Source organism: Amblyomma americanum, chromosome 8 (assembly GCF_052857255.1).
Source record: "Amblyomma americanum isolate KBUSLIRL-KWMA chromosome 8, ASM5285725v1, whole genome shotgun sequence".
NCBI classification, from domain to species: Eukaryota; Metazoa; Arthropoda; class Arachnida; order Ixodida; family Ixodidae; genus Amblyomma; species Amblyomma americanum.
Window position 1 is genome coordinate 124,259,158 of NC_135504.1, and position 16,129 is coordinate 124,275,286.

Here is a 16,129-nt window from a genome sequence, read left to right on the forward strand (position 1 = left end):
ATAAAGAGTGTGAATGTCACCTGCTGATGCAAAAAATGCAATATCGTCGGCGTACACATAAGTTTTCACATTTTGAATGCATGGAATTGAGCTTCGAAAAATGTTAAAAAGAACAGGTGAGAGAACTGATCCTTGCGGAACACCTCTTGTCTGTGGAAATCTCCTTGAGGAAATACCATTTTGGCAGCAGTAAAATTCTCTATTTTGTAAAAAAACCGAAATCCAGGCTACAAAATAGCTTGGGAAGTTGAGTTCCTGTAATCTTAGTAATAGAGTCGAGTGCTCCACGCTGTCGTATGCTTTACTGACATCCAAGGTGACAAGCGCAGCAAACTGTTTTCTATTGCGAGCTAATTTAATACGACTCTCAAGGTCAGTATGAGCACACCAAATTGAACAACCCGGCCTGAAGCCAATTTGACATGGATTCAATACAGCATTTTCTGAAATGAATGACATGACACGGCCGAGAAGGACCCTTTCCACCAATTTCACTAGGTTCGATGTTAACGAAATCGGGCGTATATTGTCTAAAGTTAAGCCCTCCCCTTGCTTTTTAAGCAATGGAACCATTTCAGCAAGACGCCACTCATGAGGTATCCAAGGACCTTTAATAGAATGGTTAATTAGAGCCAACAGGTCTGCAGGAGATTCATTGAACAAAATTTTGATCATAGATGAAGTGACCTTATCGGGGCCAGGAGCCGCTGGGGATAAGCGCAGAACAATATGCGACAGCTCAGGCATAGAGACCTCAGTGAAATCACTTGAGGTGCATGTGAATATAGTAGGAGAAGGTAAAGCAGATGTAAAGCGAAGCTCTAGGCCAAACGCAATATCTTCTAAGGCCTTTGCGATGTCAGCAGGGGACTGAACGAGGGATTCAATGTTGGCAGTCGGAGGAATCACCTTGTTGCGCCTCATGAAATTAAACAAGGCTCGTTTACTTCCCGATTGGGAAAGGAAATCATAATGATTTGTATTATACTCCTCCTTTGCACGGGCGACAGTGCGCTTAAATGTTGCTGCAACATACTTATAATCCAGCCAATTTTTTGGGCATTGATTGATGAGAAGTTTCTTCCAAGCTGCTTTCCGTCGTCTATATGCACGCGTGCACTCAGAATTCCACCAATTGTTCGCGATTCCACCCTTTGTTCTCTTAACCAAAAATTCAGACTTTTGCCTTGCATGGTCCAGTACTGAACATAGATGTGCAGCCTTGCTTTCGGCACTTATCTGAGCGCGAGTGTCTGAAGTGATTTGGAGGGCTGATTTTAGAGTGTCTTTAAAGCAATTGTAATTTATTAACGTGCGCTGATGTCGCTCAGGAAGAGTTAATTTACACGCAAATTTGAAACTAATCGGTAGATGATCACTGTTTGTTGCACAGTCAACAGGCGCCCAAGACATAACGGAGACTCCTGGGGAGGAAAAAGTTAAATCCAAGGCAGAGCGGCATTGACTGCGAACAAACGTAGGCAATCCGGAATTGTTGCAGATCAAGTTGTTGCCAGAAGCCCAATCAAATAGCCTAGAACCAAAGCTGTCTGTTTTAAACCCCCAAGTCACATGGTGCGAATTGAAGTCGCCAAGTAATAGAACCTGAGATCGGCTACTAGACATGAGTGAGTCAAGGGGCCGAGTGTCACGCACACCAGACGGGAAATATGCATTAGCTACCGTAAAGGGCTGTTGACCTGGGACACTGAGGTCAACCGCAAGGATTTCACATTCATTGTCCGCATATTGAAAAGAAATGCATGCCCTGTGGCAAAACTTTTTAGACATGAGCAATAACAACCCTCCCCCTCGTGATGACCGGTCAAGCCGGAACGGATGGTAATCCTTGAGATGATAATTGAAATTTGGAGTTAGCCATGTTTCCTGTAAAGCAACTAAATCTGGTAGAAGCTGATTGCATAGGCAATTTAAATCTATTGAAGCTGAGAATATTGATCGACAATTCCACTGGAGTACACTTAAGAACCCTATCTTGGCGGAAGTGCCGCAGCCGCGACTGCCTTTTCCAGAATACTGGTCTTAGCGTTTTGACTTGCGTTACTTTTCTTTGTCTTTGACTGGGGGCAAGATGGACCTGCAATATTCAGAGGAGACCCACTTCGTTTCTGGGCGCGGAGATCAGACTCCATATCAATACAATCCATAGAGGATGCGTCCATAACGCTATTCGAAGGAGAGGGCTGAGAGGTCTTTTGTTGCTCACATTGTTTTTGGCCCTGTGGAGCGGAATCGATTACTACAGAAGGAGGGGTAGCTTCCGAAGCCAAAGAAGACAAGAGCGGAGTGGTAGACGCCTGCAGAAGATTGGTCATCTGAGCAGCTATGACCTGCGAAATGCACGTGGACACGGTTTCCATAATGCGATCCATTGCATTTGCCACAGCTTTCTCAACTGCCGCTGTAATAGCCTGGGACAAACTAGAATCCATTATGAGTGGGCATTTGGCGGCCACACTAGAGTAGGCTGAGGCTCTCTCCTTGACTGCGGCAAAAGCCTCTCTCCGCGTGCATCTGCGCTTGTCTATAAGCTCGAGCACCTGAACTTCTTGTGCTCGTGCAGGACAGTCAGGCGAATCAGCAGGATGAGCACCGCTACACAAACAACACTTCTCTTGCTGTTCAGGACATTCCTCTCTGCAATGACGTTCCCCACAGGCACAGCAGCGTAAGGCCGATTTGCAGGCCTTGCCGCTGTGGCCAAATCGCCAGCAGTTTTGACACTGAAGGGGCCGAGAGTTAAAGGCATCTACTCGAAAAACCAATGGCCACACCTTAATCTCTGAAGGGCAAAATAATCCTGCAAATGTGGCAATGACGGACTCCGTAGGAATTTTTACTCCGTCAACCAGCCTGCTGCATCGATGGACAGCAATCACTCCCGCAGGCGAGAGGTTCTCAAGCGTTTCCGCAGGGCTCAATCGAGAGTCGACCCCTCGGACCAAGCCCTTGGAACATGCTAGATGAGGCGGAATGAATGCGCTCACCGGGTGGCTGGCGAAGGTCGTGCACTTTAGAAGATCTTCAATACAGTCTTTATCCGACGACCGGCACAAAACACCACCCCTGCCGAACTGCCGGACATCGGTAATGTGCATAAAGTGCTTCGATGTGGACTGAAGGGCCGCCTGCACTGACTCCGGGTTGTTCAGTCGGATAGCGCCTCCATCGGAAGGCACTAATGCGACTGGAATGCTTGAAACACCGCTGCGGAAAAAGAGATCAAGTGGGAGCTGGTCTTTAGGAAGACATGCCGACCAAGGGGAAAACCCCTGGCCAGGAGAAGAAGTCGACATTAAGCTCTCGTCCCGCACCCAATCACCCCAGAACAGGAGCAAACAGGCACAGACAAAAAGAAGGAGAAATTTAGCAAGCTAACGCAACACCGCCAGGTACTTAGCCACTGCCCCGCAGCCTGGGTAGCTGAGCCACGTCAACAGAACACAACAGTGCACACAGCGCTCACAAAGTTCTCACAGGCTCTCCAACTTCCTCTTCCTTGAGCTGTCCCGTGATCCCTTTCGCGCGCGCTTCCGTCTTGACTAAAAAAAATGTTTTTTTTTTCAAGCGATGTTTATTGCCTCATGGCATAAATGTTATATGAGAAATGAGGAGGATGCTTAAATAAATAAAAAAGGTGGGTTCAACTAAAGAAATAAAAAAATGATTTTTCAGGAAAGAAAATGACGCAGTAATTTTCTCACATATCTCGGTGGACACCCAACTGCGCCGTAAGGGGAGATATAGAGGAGAGAGTGAAAGAAGAAAGGAAGAAAGAGGTGCCGTAGTGCATCTCTCTGGAAAGTTTCGACCACCTGTCGAAAGCGCAAGGATATTCCCATAGGTGTAGAGCAGTGGGGAAAATTGTTCTAGAGGACAAAAGGAAATGAACAGTAACTACCTCAGTTGTTATGCGCCACGAGCCTACCGTGAGGGAGGGGAAGGTGGGAGTGAAAGAAGAGAAAGATAAAGAAGTGCAATTGTGGTGGGCTCAAGAGGAATTTCGACCCCCCGGGAATCTGTGCTGACATCGTAAAGCACAGAGGCGCATTTTGTGTTCCACAACCACGAATAAAATTGAAAATGATAATTCGTTTTTGAGGACAGGGAATGGTGCGGTAACTGTCTCACATATCTCGCTAGACACCCGAACCACGCACTAAGGGAAGAGGGAAGCAATAAAGGAGGGAGTACAAGGAGAAAGGAAGAAAGACGTGCCGTGACGAGATTCACACGAGGTTGCTTGCGAGAAGTTCTACCATTTCACGTGAACAATCAGCCTGTAAAACAAATAGCACGATACAAAATCTGAGCACACGGTCCCGCAGAAATGAGTAATGATAATAATTGGTTTTTTGGGGAAAGGAAATGGCGCAGTATCTGTCTCATATATCTTTGGACACCTGAACCGCGCCGTAAGGGAAGGGATATAGGAGGGAGTGAAAGAAGAAAGGAAGAATAGGTGCCGTAGTGGAGGGCTCCGGAATAATTTCGACCACCTGGGGATCTTTAACGTGCACTGACATCGCACAGCGCACGGGCACCTTAGCGTTTTTCCTCCATAAAAACGCAGCCGCCGTGGTCGGGTTCGAACCCGGGAACTCCGGATCAGTAGTCGAGCGCCCTAACCACTGAGCCACCGCGGCGTGGCCCGCAGAAATGAGAATGAAAATGCGTTTGTAAACGCAAAGACACGTTTACAATATTACTAATTGTTGATATCTGCGTAAAAAGAAATATACGTAGCTTATTTAGCGTACATGTAAAATCACCAAAATAGCATGACGTGCCTGAAGTGACCAGGCATTGCGGTGCTAATAATTTAGTTTCTTCAATGCGACATTCCTGATGCACGCAAACTGCTTTAATTGTATAAAATCACGAATCGGAAAAATAAATGCGCGGGTATCAGTTATTTTGATTACGTGGCATGAAAGCGAGCGTGAGAACGAATACGAAGTAATTTAATGTGAATATATTTTTGGCCAGAGCCGTGAGCTTTTCGTCGCCGACAAATATTAAACATCCGCTGGTCCGCCAGACTTCTTCGTTTGATTTTGTATTTTTATTTTCTTTTGCCATATTTTTAATGCTCTAATAATTTTAGTTACAACCAAATCTCCACATTACTTAACACAGTGGTAGGCTAAGAACGATATGCAATGCTATGCAGGCTGCACATTGCACTGCTTGACACCTTCTAGGAAAACAAACCACACTGCAGAATTAAAGTTTAGGAGTTCCGCGGCAGGGTATATGACGAGACCAGAAAGGTTTTGAAATGTCCGCAACCACACGTTTGCTTGTCCGTGGTGTTGCAGTCTTATGCAGTGCGTAGAGCTATGAACATCGGACATATTCATCCTAGCGTCTCTCGTACAGTCTCCGTCGTTTGGCATGCGGCTCGATGGTGTCCTCACATGATTCGGGAAGTGCAGCGATAATCACATCCAACACCAGATCTATGTGGTCGTCCACCAGGGTGCACCATCCGTCCGTCTTCATCACTTCGCACAGGTTGGCACAAATAAAATTCAGGGAGTAGTGGCGCAGAATGGTAGCGTTGAGCTTGTCGCCGACGATGAGACTGAACGCCGCACTCTCGAAGCTGAGGTTTTCAATGAGGGCGTCTTCGCACTCGTCCCGCAGAGTCAGCAAGCCGTACTTGTCAGCCGCCACCATGAGGGCGTGCGCCATGTTGTCGAGGTTCGGTGAACGTCCAGTGTAGATGAAGCGGAGCATTTCTCCAAACACTTCGTACTCGATGTCTGTCACGAAGACTTGCCCTTGCAGGTTCTCGAGCATGTCGTGCTGGAACATGGCTCGAAAAACTGGTGACCTGGACGCCAGTATCGCCTTGTGCGCGCGATACCTGCCGTCGCCCACATTTACAGTGACGTCGGCGCCGCTGCCACTGTCCAGGAGCCAGCCCAAGTCTTCCGAGAGGCGGCAGTCTGTGACACTCAAAGTGGTCCTGTGTCGTTCTGTGTGCTCGTCTGAGTAGTCAATGAGAGTCAGATCGCAGCGTATTGTAAGGGAGTCTCCAGGCATAAGCTGCGCAGCTTCACTTTGCAGAGCGCTTCTGGTTATGGTGCCCAAAAATCCGCTGGTCGCTATCCCGTCGGTGAACGTTAGTACAGTCGGAGTGCTCTTGAGAGCATCATTGTTCTTCACGTCGACGACACAGAACGTTGCTTCTGCAGTCACGTTTTGGCTATCCTCGTGGTGGAGAAAAAAAGACAAGAACTGGCACTCACGGTCATCGTCGTTGCTATCTGCTCCAGTGCGGAAGGCAAGGTGCCAAGAACCGTGCGCCTGAAATTTGGAGCTAGCTATTTCTCGTCCGAGACGCCCCCAACAGAAGGAAAAATTCTCGATTAGCCATATAATGGAATCCTTCGCGATTTTTCTCTTGGGGATGGAGTCGACTTCAGGCAGTTTCATGGCGCACATCTTAGAAGACTGCGCGGGTTTAAAGTCTACGCTCACTAAGGAGCTTGGGGATAAGGAGCCTTAGGCCTTGCAGGATAAGGAGATCTCAACCGTGTCGCAAGGACCGAGGCTTGGTGTCTCGGAGGTCTCGAAGCTGCTGCCGAAAACAAGCGGTGTTTCGCCTTGCTTCTGCTTTTTCATCGCTTCTGAATCCCCAGGAGAAAATTTTCTTTTTTTTTCGAGGAATTAAAGTGTGGTATTGTATTCTGTAGTTATGTTTGTATAAACTAGGTGGCGCTAGGCATGCGCCCTATCTGGTCAGCTGACTCGCACATCTGTATATATATTCATCATTGAACTGGAATAAAGGGGAGTTGGTCGAAGTATGTACGTGGCGGGTGCTTGACGTGGTGGTGCTCCGGCTGCTCCGGGCAGTCGGACCGGGCAGTTCCCCAACGGTACGGGATACAACAGTTGGCGACGAGTGGTGAAGTAACCGAACGCGGAAGCAATGAGCCTGCATCAACCGCCCGAGTTCCTGCCGACGCCCGGGAAGCCCGCCATTCCTTGGACGCAGTGGCACCGCCTTTTCAAGAACTATCTCCTGGCGTCCGGGAGCGACGCTCACCCACCTGCGCGCCGTAAAGCTTTGCTGCTACACTGTTTGGGTGTGGAAGGCCAACGCTTGTACTACGCGTTGCCGGAGGAGAAATCGTCGACGCCGCCTACAGAAGGAAAGGAAGGAAGCGGTACGAGCGACGAGTACGATGCAGCGGTGGCTACGTTGGACGCTTACTTCACTTCTAAAACGAACGTCGTCGTGGAGCGGCATCGGTTCGGACAACGCACCCAACTGCCCGGGGAGACTGCAACAGCGTTCGTCACGGCGTTGCGTGAGCTGGCATTAAGTTGCGACTTCGGTAAGCAGGCTGACGATTTTATTCGTGACCAACTTGTAGCGAAAACGTGCAACCCTGTTCTTCGGGAACGCTTACTGCTTGAAGGCACTTCGCTCACTCTTGAACGCGCACTCGCTATTGCAAACAGTATCGAAGAAGCCACGAAATACTCACTTGAGCTGCAGTCATCGGCTGCGAGCGTTCAAAAGGTCGAAAAACATCGGATGCCATGCCGCTCAGAAACGCAGTTACCGCGTTCGCAGCAGCCGAAGTCCTGTTTCCGTTGCGGGTCTTCAGGGCATCTTGCAGATTCCAAGACATGCAAGGCGCGGGGTAAAACTTGCAGCAAATGTGGCAAACGAGGACATTTTCAGCGTGTCTGTAGAAGCGGCATGCCTGACGAATGGGCCCTTGCTGTCCGAGAAGTCGACACCTGCAGTGCATCCGGCGATCTCAACGTGTTGCTTCTCGACCGGCAGTGCAAAGGAGGGATACACACAGAAGTCTTCGTACAAAATGTTCCTATACGTTTCCTCGTAGACACGGGTTCTGCTGTCTCCATTCTGTCGAACGCCACGTATTCAAGGTTGAAACGCTTCCCTTTGCAGCCAACATCAGCGTCACTCTACGATTTCTCTCGCCGCAGAATAACCATCGAGGGGTGTTTCACGGCGCCAGTCATCTTCCAGGATCGGCAGGCCGACATTCTCTTCTACGTCGTCAAGGACGGTACTGACATTCTCGGCATCGACGCTGTCGAAACGCTGCGTCTGCAAATCAACGGTACGTCATTGCAATGCACCCATATTACGCAAGCGCCAGAAGGCCTTGACCGTGAACTGTTTTGCCAGTTTCCGCACTTGTTTGATGGCAAGTTAGGGCTTGCAACAAATTTTGTCCATAAGGTCAAGATAAGAGAAGGAATCACGCCTGTTGTTGCTAAGTTGCGGCGTTTGCCATTTTCAATGCGAGACCGAGTACGCGAAGAGCTGCAGCGCCTTGAGCAAGAAGATGTCATAGAAAAGATTGACACGTCTGAATGGGTGTCTCCAATCGTAGTAGTAGCAAAGAAAAACGGCAAGATAAGAATTTGTGTCGATCTGCGCGAACCAAACAAAGCGATTGTCGTTGACAAATTTCCACTGCCGCACACGGAAGAAATATTGCACAAACTTCATGGCGCAAATTACTTTTCAAAGATTGATTTAGCAGCTGCATATCACCAAGTTCTGCTAAGCCCTGTAAGCAGGGAACTGACTACCTTCATAACCGATAGTGGACTGTACAGATTCAAGCGCGTCTGTTTCGGTCTTGCATCAGCACCGTCTGCGTTTCAGAAAATGATGGCCACTATTTTGCAGAACTGCAAAAACACTTTGTGCTACATAGATGATGTCATTGTGTACGGAAGCACACGTGAAGAGCACTTCAAGAATTTGAAACAAGTTTTGCACTTGATTGCAAAGGCTGGATTGAAGTTGAATGACAAATGCATTTTTAATGTGCAAGAAGTCGACTTCCTTGGTCACAGGATCAGTCACAAGGGAATACGCCCTTTACGAAGTAACATTGACGCCATCAAGGCTGTGCCAGCCCCAACAAATGTCGGTACTCTGCGCTCATTCTTGGGCATGGTAGGCTACTACGCCAAATTTATACCTGACTATGCGGTGGTTGTCGAGCCTCTTCGAGAGTTGCTACGTAAGAATGCCACATTCACATGGAACCCTGCAAGACAAGCTTGTTTCGAGCAACTGAAATGTTCCCTGGCCACAAGATGTTTACAGCTATTTGATCCTGCGGGTGACATTATTGTCACTACGGATGCCTCATCCATTGGCTTGGGAGCAGTGTTGCAACAGACAAGGAATGATGAACTGGTGACGATTGCTTTTGCTTCTCGCAGGCTTACTTCACAGGAACAGAAGTATTCTGTAGGGGAATTGGAAGCCCTTGCTTGCTTGTGGGCATGCGAATATTGGAGAGTGTACCTTTGGGGTCGTTCATTCATATTACGCACCGATCACCAGGCTCTGGTCACACTCCTTAGTACAAAGGGAGTAGGTCGCCGACCGTTCCGGATTGCGAGGTGGCACGCCAGGCTGTTGGCATACAACTTCACGATTGAATTTCACAAGGGTGACAAGAATACTGTTGCTGATGCTCTTTCAAGGATGCCCCTTCCAGGTCGTGTGGAGGAAGAGGAAGAAGAGACTGTGTTGTCTCAACATGCATTACTCATGAAGAGTTTGTCATTGAAACGATGCAGGACCCGTTGCTGCAGCAGGTTATAAAGTGGGTGACATCGGCATGGCCCGCAGTGAAGATGTTGCCTGCCGAAGCAGTTCCGTTCTACCGGGTGCAAACTGAGCTCTCAGTCGTTGGAGACCTCCTGCTTCGTGGTGACAAATTTGTAGTACCTTCGTCCCTCGTAGCACGGCTTCTTGACGCAGCCCACGAGTCTCATCCGGGAATAACGAGGACAAAGCAGCGACTACGTGAGCAATACTGGTGGCCTGCTATGTGCAAGCAAGTAGAACAATTCATTGCATCCTGCGCGGTATGCCAATTTGTTGACAAGTCTGCAAAACCCGTGACACCACCTCTGCAGCCAGTTGCATTCCCATCTGCACCATGGCAGAAGCTAGGCATCGATATTGTGGGCCCTTTTTCCGAAGTGCCGGCAGATTGCCGTTTTGCCATTACAGCCATCGATTACTACAGCAAGTGGCCTGAGGTTTGTTTCTCAGCAAGGGTGACAACTGCAACCGTCATCTCCTTTCTGCGAAGCATCTTCAGCAGGGAAGGATATCCAGACGAGATTGTGAGTGATCATGGTGCTCAGTTTACAGCCTTGGAGTTTGACAGTTTCCTCAAAGAACGTGGGATCGCTCATACGTATTCGGCAGTCTATCATCCGCAAGCTAACGGGCAGGTAGAGAGGTTTAATCGAGTACTCAAAGAGTACGTTCAAGTCTGCGCACAAGAACATCGGCCTTTGAAGGAAGCTATCACCGAATACCTGGGAGTCTACCGTTTCACACCGCATGCGACCACAGGAGTGAAGCCTTCCGTCCTTCTTCACGGCCGTCATCCCAGAACAAAACTTGATCTTGTAGGAGCGCCAGGTAAAGAGTTTTTTCAAGATCCGCAGGCAGCGATGAAGTCCATCCACAGCAGAGTAGCACAAAGGCAACAAGCAAGTAAGACTTACACTGACCGTCGACGAGCTGCAAAGTACTCTCCATTAACAACAGGTCAACCGGTGAGAGTCAAGTTGCCTGGTCACTTGCCTAAGGGCGCTCTGAGCTACTCGAGTCCATTCACCATTGTGGACCAATGTGGTCAAGATACCTACAAGCTCAATGATGGCCGCACATGGAATCGGAGTCGGCTGGTACCTTGCCCCCAACCAGTTCCACCACCTACAGTTCCGAAAAGTTGTTCGCCTGAATCAGCAAAACCACTTGGCGAACCACAGCAGGAGAACCACGACCCACCCCAGCAGCCATCTGTTCAGACGCCAGTTGAAAGGGACGTTCCAGGACTGAGGCATTCGACGAGACAAAGAAGACCACCAGTGTGGTTTAAAGACTATGAAAGACATTGAGTGTTTATTGTGTTTTTCCAGTGTTAGTTGCTAACTCTTTTGAGGGGGAATAATGTGGTATTGTATTCTGTAGTTATGTTTGTATAAACTAGGTGGCGCTAGGCATGCGCCCTATCTGGTCAGCTGACTCGCACATCTGTATATATATTCATCATTGAACTGGAATAAAGGGGAGTTGGTCGAAGTATGTACGTGGTGGGTGCTTGACATGGTGGTGCTCCGGCTGCTCCGGGCAGTCGGACCGGGCAGTTCACCAACGGTACGGGATACAACATAAAGCTTCGCCCTAAACACGAGGCATTGTTCCAATCCTATTCATGTGACTGTGTTAATGAGCAGGAAACCCGAAAAAAACAAAAGTGCTGGTAAGAAATTGCTCCTGATAAGAAATTTTCTTGTTTTGCTCTTGGCATTCTAGAGCCGCCCAAGATCTTAATAATAATTGTTTTTTTGGGAAAAGGAAATGGCGCAGTATCTGTCTCATATATCGTTGGACACCTGAACCGCGCCGTAAGGGAAGGGATAAGGGAGGGAGTGAAAGAGGAAAGGAAGAAGGAGGTGCCGCAGTGGAGGGCTCCGGAATAATTTCGACCACCTGGGGATCTTTAACGTGCACTGACATCGCACAGCGCACGGGCACCTTAGCGTTTTTCCTCCATAAAAACGCAGCCGCCGTGGTCGGGTTCGAACCCGGGAACTCCGGATCAGTAGTCGAGCGCCCTAACCACTGAGCCACCGCGGCGTGGCCCGCAGAAATGAGAATGAAAATGCGTTTGTAGACGCAAAGACACGTTTACAATATTACTTATTGTTGATATCTGCGTAAAAAGAAATATACGTAGCTTATTTAGCGTACATGTAAAATCACCAAAATAGCATGACGTGCCTGAAGTGACCAGGCATTGCGGTGCTAATAATTTAGTTTCTTCAATGCGACATTCCTGATGCACGCAAACTGCTTTAATTGTATAAAATCACGAATCGGAAAAATAAATGCGCGGGTATCAGTTATTTTGATTACGTGGCATGAAAGCGAGCGTGAGAACGAATACGAAGTAATTTAATGTGAATATATTTTTGGCCAGAGCCGTGAGCTTTTCGTCGCCGACAAATATTGAACATCCGCTGGTGCGCCAGACTTCTTCGTTTGATTTTGTATTTTTATTTTCTTTTGCCATATTTTTAATGCTCTAATATTTTAGTTACAACCAAATCTCCACATTACTTAACACAGTGGTAGGCTAAGAACGATATGCAATGCTATGCAGGCTGCACATTGCACTGCTTGACACCTTCTAGGAAAACAAACCACACTGCAGAATTAAAGTTTAGGAGTTCCGCGGCAGGGTATATGACGAGACCAGAAAGGTTTTGAAATGTCCGCAACCACACGTTTGCTTGTCCGTGGTGTTGCAGTCTTATGCAGTGCGTAGAGCTATGAACATCGGACATATTCATCCTAGCGTCTCTCGTACAGTCTCCGTCGTTTGGCATGCGGCTCGATGGTGTCCTCACATGATTCGGGAAGTGCAGCGATAATCACATCCAACACCAGATCTATGTGGTCGTCCACCAGGGTGCACCATCCGTCCGTCTTCATCACTTCGCACAGGTTGGCACAAATAAAATTCAGGGAGTAGTGGCGCAGAATGGTAGCGTTGAGCTTGTCGCCGACGATGAGACTGAACGCCGCACTCTCGAAGCTGAGGTTTTCAATGAGGGCGTCTTCGCACTCGTCCCGCAGAGTCAGCAAGCCGTACTTGTCAGCCGCCACCATGAGGGCGTGCGCCATGTTGTCGAGGTTCGGTGAACGTCCAGTGTAGATGAAGCGGAGCATTTCTCCAAACACTTCGTACTCGATGTCTGTCACGAAGACTTGCCCTTGCAGGTTCTCGAGCATGTCGTGCTGGAACATGGCTCGAAAAACTGGTGACCTGGACGCCAGTATCGCCTTGTGCGCGCGATACCTGCCGTCGCCCACATTTACAGTGACGTCGGCGCCGCTGCCACTGTCCAGGAGCCAGCCCAAGTCTTCCGAGAGGCGGCAGTCTGTGACACTCAAAGTGGTCCTGTGTCGTTCTGTGTGCTCGTCTGAGTAGTCAATGAGAGTCAGATCGCAGCGTATTGTAAGGGAGTCTCCAGGCATAAGCTGCGCAGCTTCACTTTGCAGAGCGCTTCTGGTTATGGTGCCCAAAAATCCGCTGGTCGCTATCCCGTCGGTGAACGTTAGTACAGTCGGAGTGCTCTTGAGAGCATCATTGTTCTTCACGTCGACGACACAGAACGTTGCTTCTGCAGTCACGTTTTGGCTATCCTCGTGGTGGAGAAAAAAAGACAAGAACTGGCACTCACGGTCATCGTCGTTGCTATCTGCTCCAGTGCGGAAGGCAAGGTGCCAAGAACCGTGCGCCTGAAATTTGGAGCTAGCTATTTCTCGTCCGAGACGCCCCCAACAGAAGGAAAAATTCTCGATTAGCCATATAATGGAATCCTTCGCGATTTTTCTCTTGGGGATGGAGTCGTCTTCAGGCAGTTTCATGGCGCACATCTTAGAAGACTGCGCGGGTTTAAAGTCTACGCTCACTAAGGAGCTTGGGGATAAGGAGCCTTAGGCCTTGCAGGATAAGGAGATCTCAACCGTGTCGCAAGGACCGAGGCTTGGTGTCTCGGAGGTCTCGAAGCTGCTGCCGAAAACCAGCGGTGTTTCGCCTTGCTTCTGCTTTTTCATCGCTTCTGAATCCCCAGGAGAAAATTTTCTTTTTTTTTCGAGGAATTAAAGCTTCGCCCTAAACACGAGGCATTGTTCCAATCCTATTCATGTGACTGTGTTAATGAGCAGGAAACCCGAAAAAAACAAAAGTGCTGGTAAGAAATTGAAATTGCTCCTGATAAGAAATTTTCTTGTTTTGCTCTTGGCATTCTAGAGCCGCCCAAGATCTTAATAATAATTGTTTTTTTGGGAAAAGGAAATGGCGCAGTATCTGTCTCATATATCGTTGGACACCTGAACCGCGCCGTAAGGGAAGGAATAAGGGAGGGAGTGAAAGAGGAAAGGAAGAAGGAGGTGCCGCAGTGGAGGGCTCCGGAATAATTTCGACCACCTGGGGATCTTTAACGTGCACTGACATCGCACAGCACACGGGCACCTTAGCGTTTTTCCTCCATAAAAACGCAGCCGCCGTGGTCGGGTTCGAACCCGGGAACTCCGGATCAGTAGTCGAGCGCCCTAACCACTGAGCCACCGCGGCGTGGCCCGCAGAAATGAGAATGAAAATGCGTTTGTAGACGCAAAGACACGTTTACAATATTACTAATTGTTGATATCTGCGTAAAAAGAAATATACGTAGCTTATTTAGCGTACATGTAAAATCACCAAAATAGCATGACGTGCCTGAAGTGACCAGGCATTGCGGTGCTAATAATTTAGTTTCTTCAATGCGACATTCCTGATGCACGCAAACTGCTTTAATTGTATAAAATCACGAATCGGAAAAATAAATGCGCGGGTATCAGTTATTTTGATTACGTGGCATGAAAGCGAGCGTGAGAACGAATACGAAGTAATTTAATGTGAATATATCTTTGGCCAGAGCCGTGAGCTTTTCGTCGCCGACAAATATTGAACATCCGCTGGTGCGCCAGACTTCTTCGTTTGATTTTGTATTTTTATTTTCTTTTGCCATATTTTTAATGCTCTAATAATTTTAGTTACAACCAAATCTCCACATTACTTAACACAGTGGTAGGCTAAGAACGATATGCAATGCTATGCAGGCTGCACATTGCACTGCTTGACACCTTCTAGGAAAACAAACCACACTGCAGAATTAAAGTTTAGGAGTTCCGCGGCAGGGTATATGACGAGACCAGAAAGGTTTTGAAATGTCCGCAACCACACGTTTGCTTGTCCGTGGTGTTGCAGTCTTATGCAGTGCGTAGAGCTATGAACATCGGACATATTCATCCTAGCGTCTCTCGTACAGTCTCCGTCGTTTGGCATGCGGCTCGATGGTGTCCTCACATGATTCGGGAAGTGCAGCGATAATCACATCCAACACCAGATCTATGTGGTCGTCCACCAGGGTGCACCATCCGTCCGTCTTCATCACTTCGCACAGGTTGGCACAAATAAAATTCAGGGAGTAGTGGCGCAGAATGGTAGCGTTGAGCTTGTCGCCGACGATGAGACTGAACGCCGCACTCTCGAAGCTGAGGTTTTCAATGAGGGCGTCTTCGCACTCGTCCCGCAGAGTCAGCAAGCCGTACTTGTCAGCCGCCACCATGAGGGCGTGCGCCATGTTGTCGAGGTTCGGTGAACGTCCAGTGTAGATGAAGCGGAGCATTTCTCCAAACACTTCGTACTCGATGTCTGTCACGAAGACTTGCCCTTGCAGGTTCTCGAGCATGTCGTGCTGGAACATGGCTCGAAAAACTGGTGACCTGGACGCCAGTATCGCCTTGTGCGCGCGATACCTGCCGTCGCCAACATTTACAGTGACGTCGGCGCCGCTGCCACTGTCCAGGAGCCAGCCCAAGTCTTCCGAGAGGCGGCAGTCTGTGACACTCAAAGTGGTCCTGTGTCGTTCTGTGTGCTCGTCTGAGTAGTCAATGAGAGTCAGATCGCAGCGTATTGTAAGGGAGTCTCCAGGCATAAGCTGCGCAGCTTCACTTTGCAGAGCGCTTCTGGTTATGGTGCCCAAAAATCCGCTGGTCGCTATCCCGTCGGTGAACGTTAGTACAGTCGGAGTGCTCTTGAGAGCATCATTGTTCTTCACGTCGACGACACAGAACGTTGCTTCTGCAGTCACGTTTTGGCTATCCTCGTGGTGGAGAAAAAAAGACAAGAACTGGCACTCACGGTCATCGTCGTTGCTATCTGCTCCAGTGCGGAAGGCAAGGTGCCAAGAACCGTGCGCCTGAAATTTGGAGCTAGCTATTTCTCGTCCGAGACGCCCCCAACAGAAGGAAAAATTCTCGATTAGCCATATAATGGAATCCTTCGCGATTTTTCTCTTGGGGATGGAGTCGTCTTCAGGCAGTTTCATGGCGCACATCTTAGAAGACTGCGCGGGTTTAAAGTCTACGCTCACTAAGGAGCTTGGGGATAAGGAGCCTTAGGCCTTGCAGGATAAGGAGATCTCAACCGTGTCGCAAGGACCGAGGCTT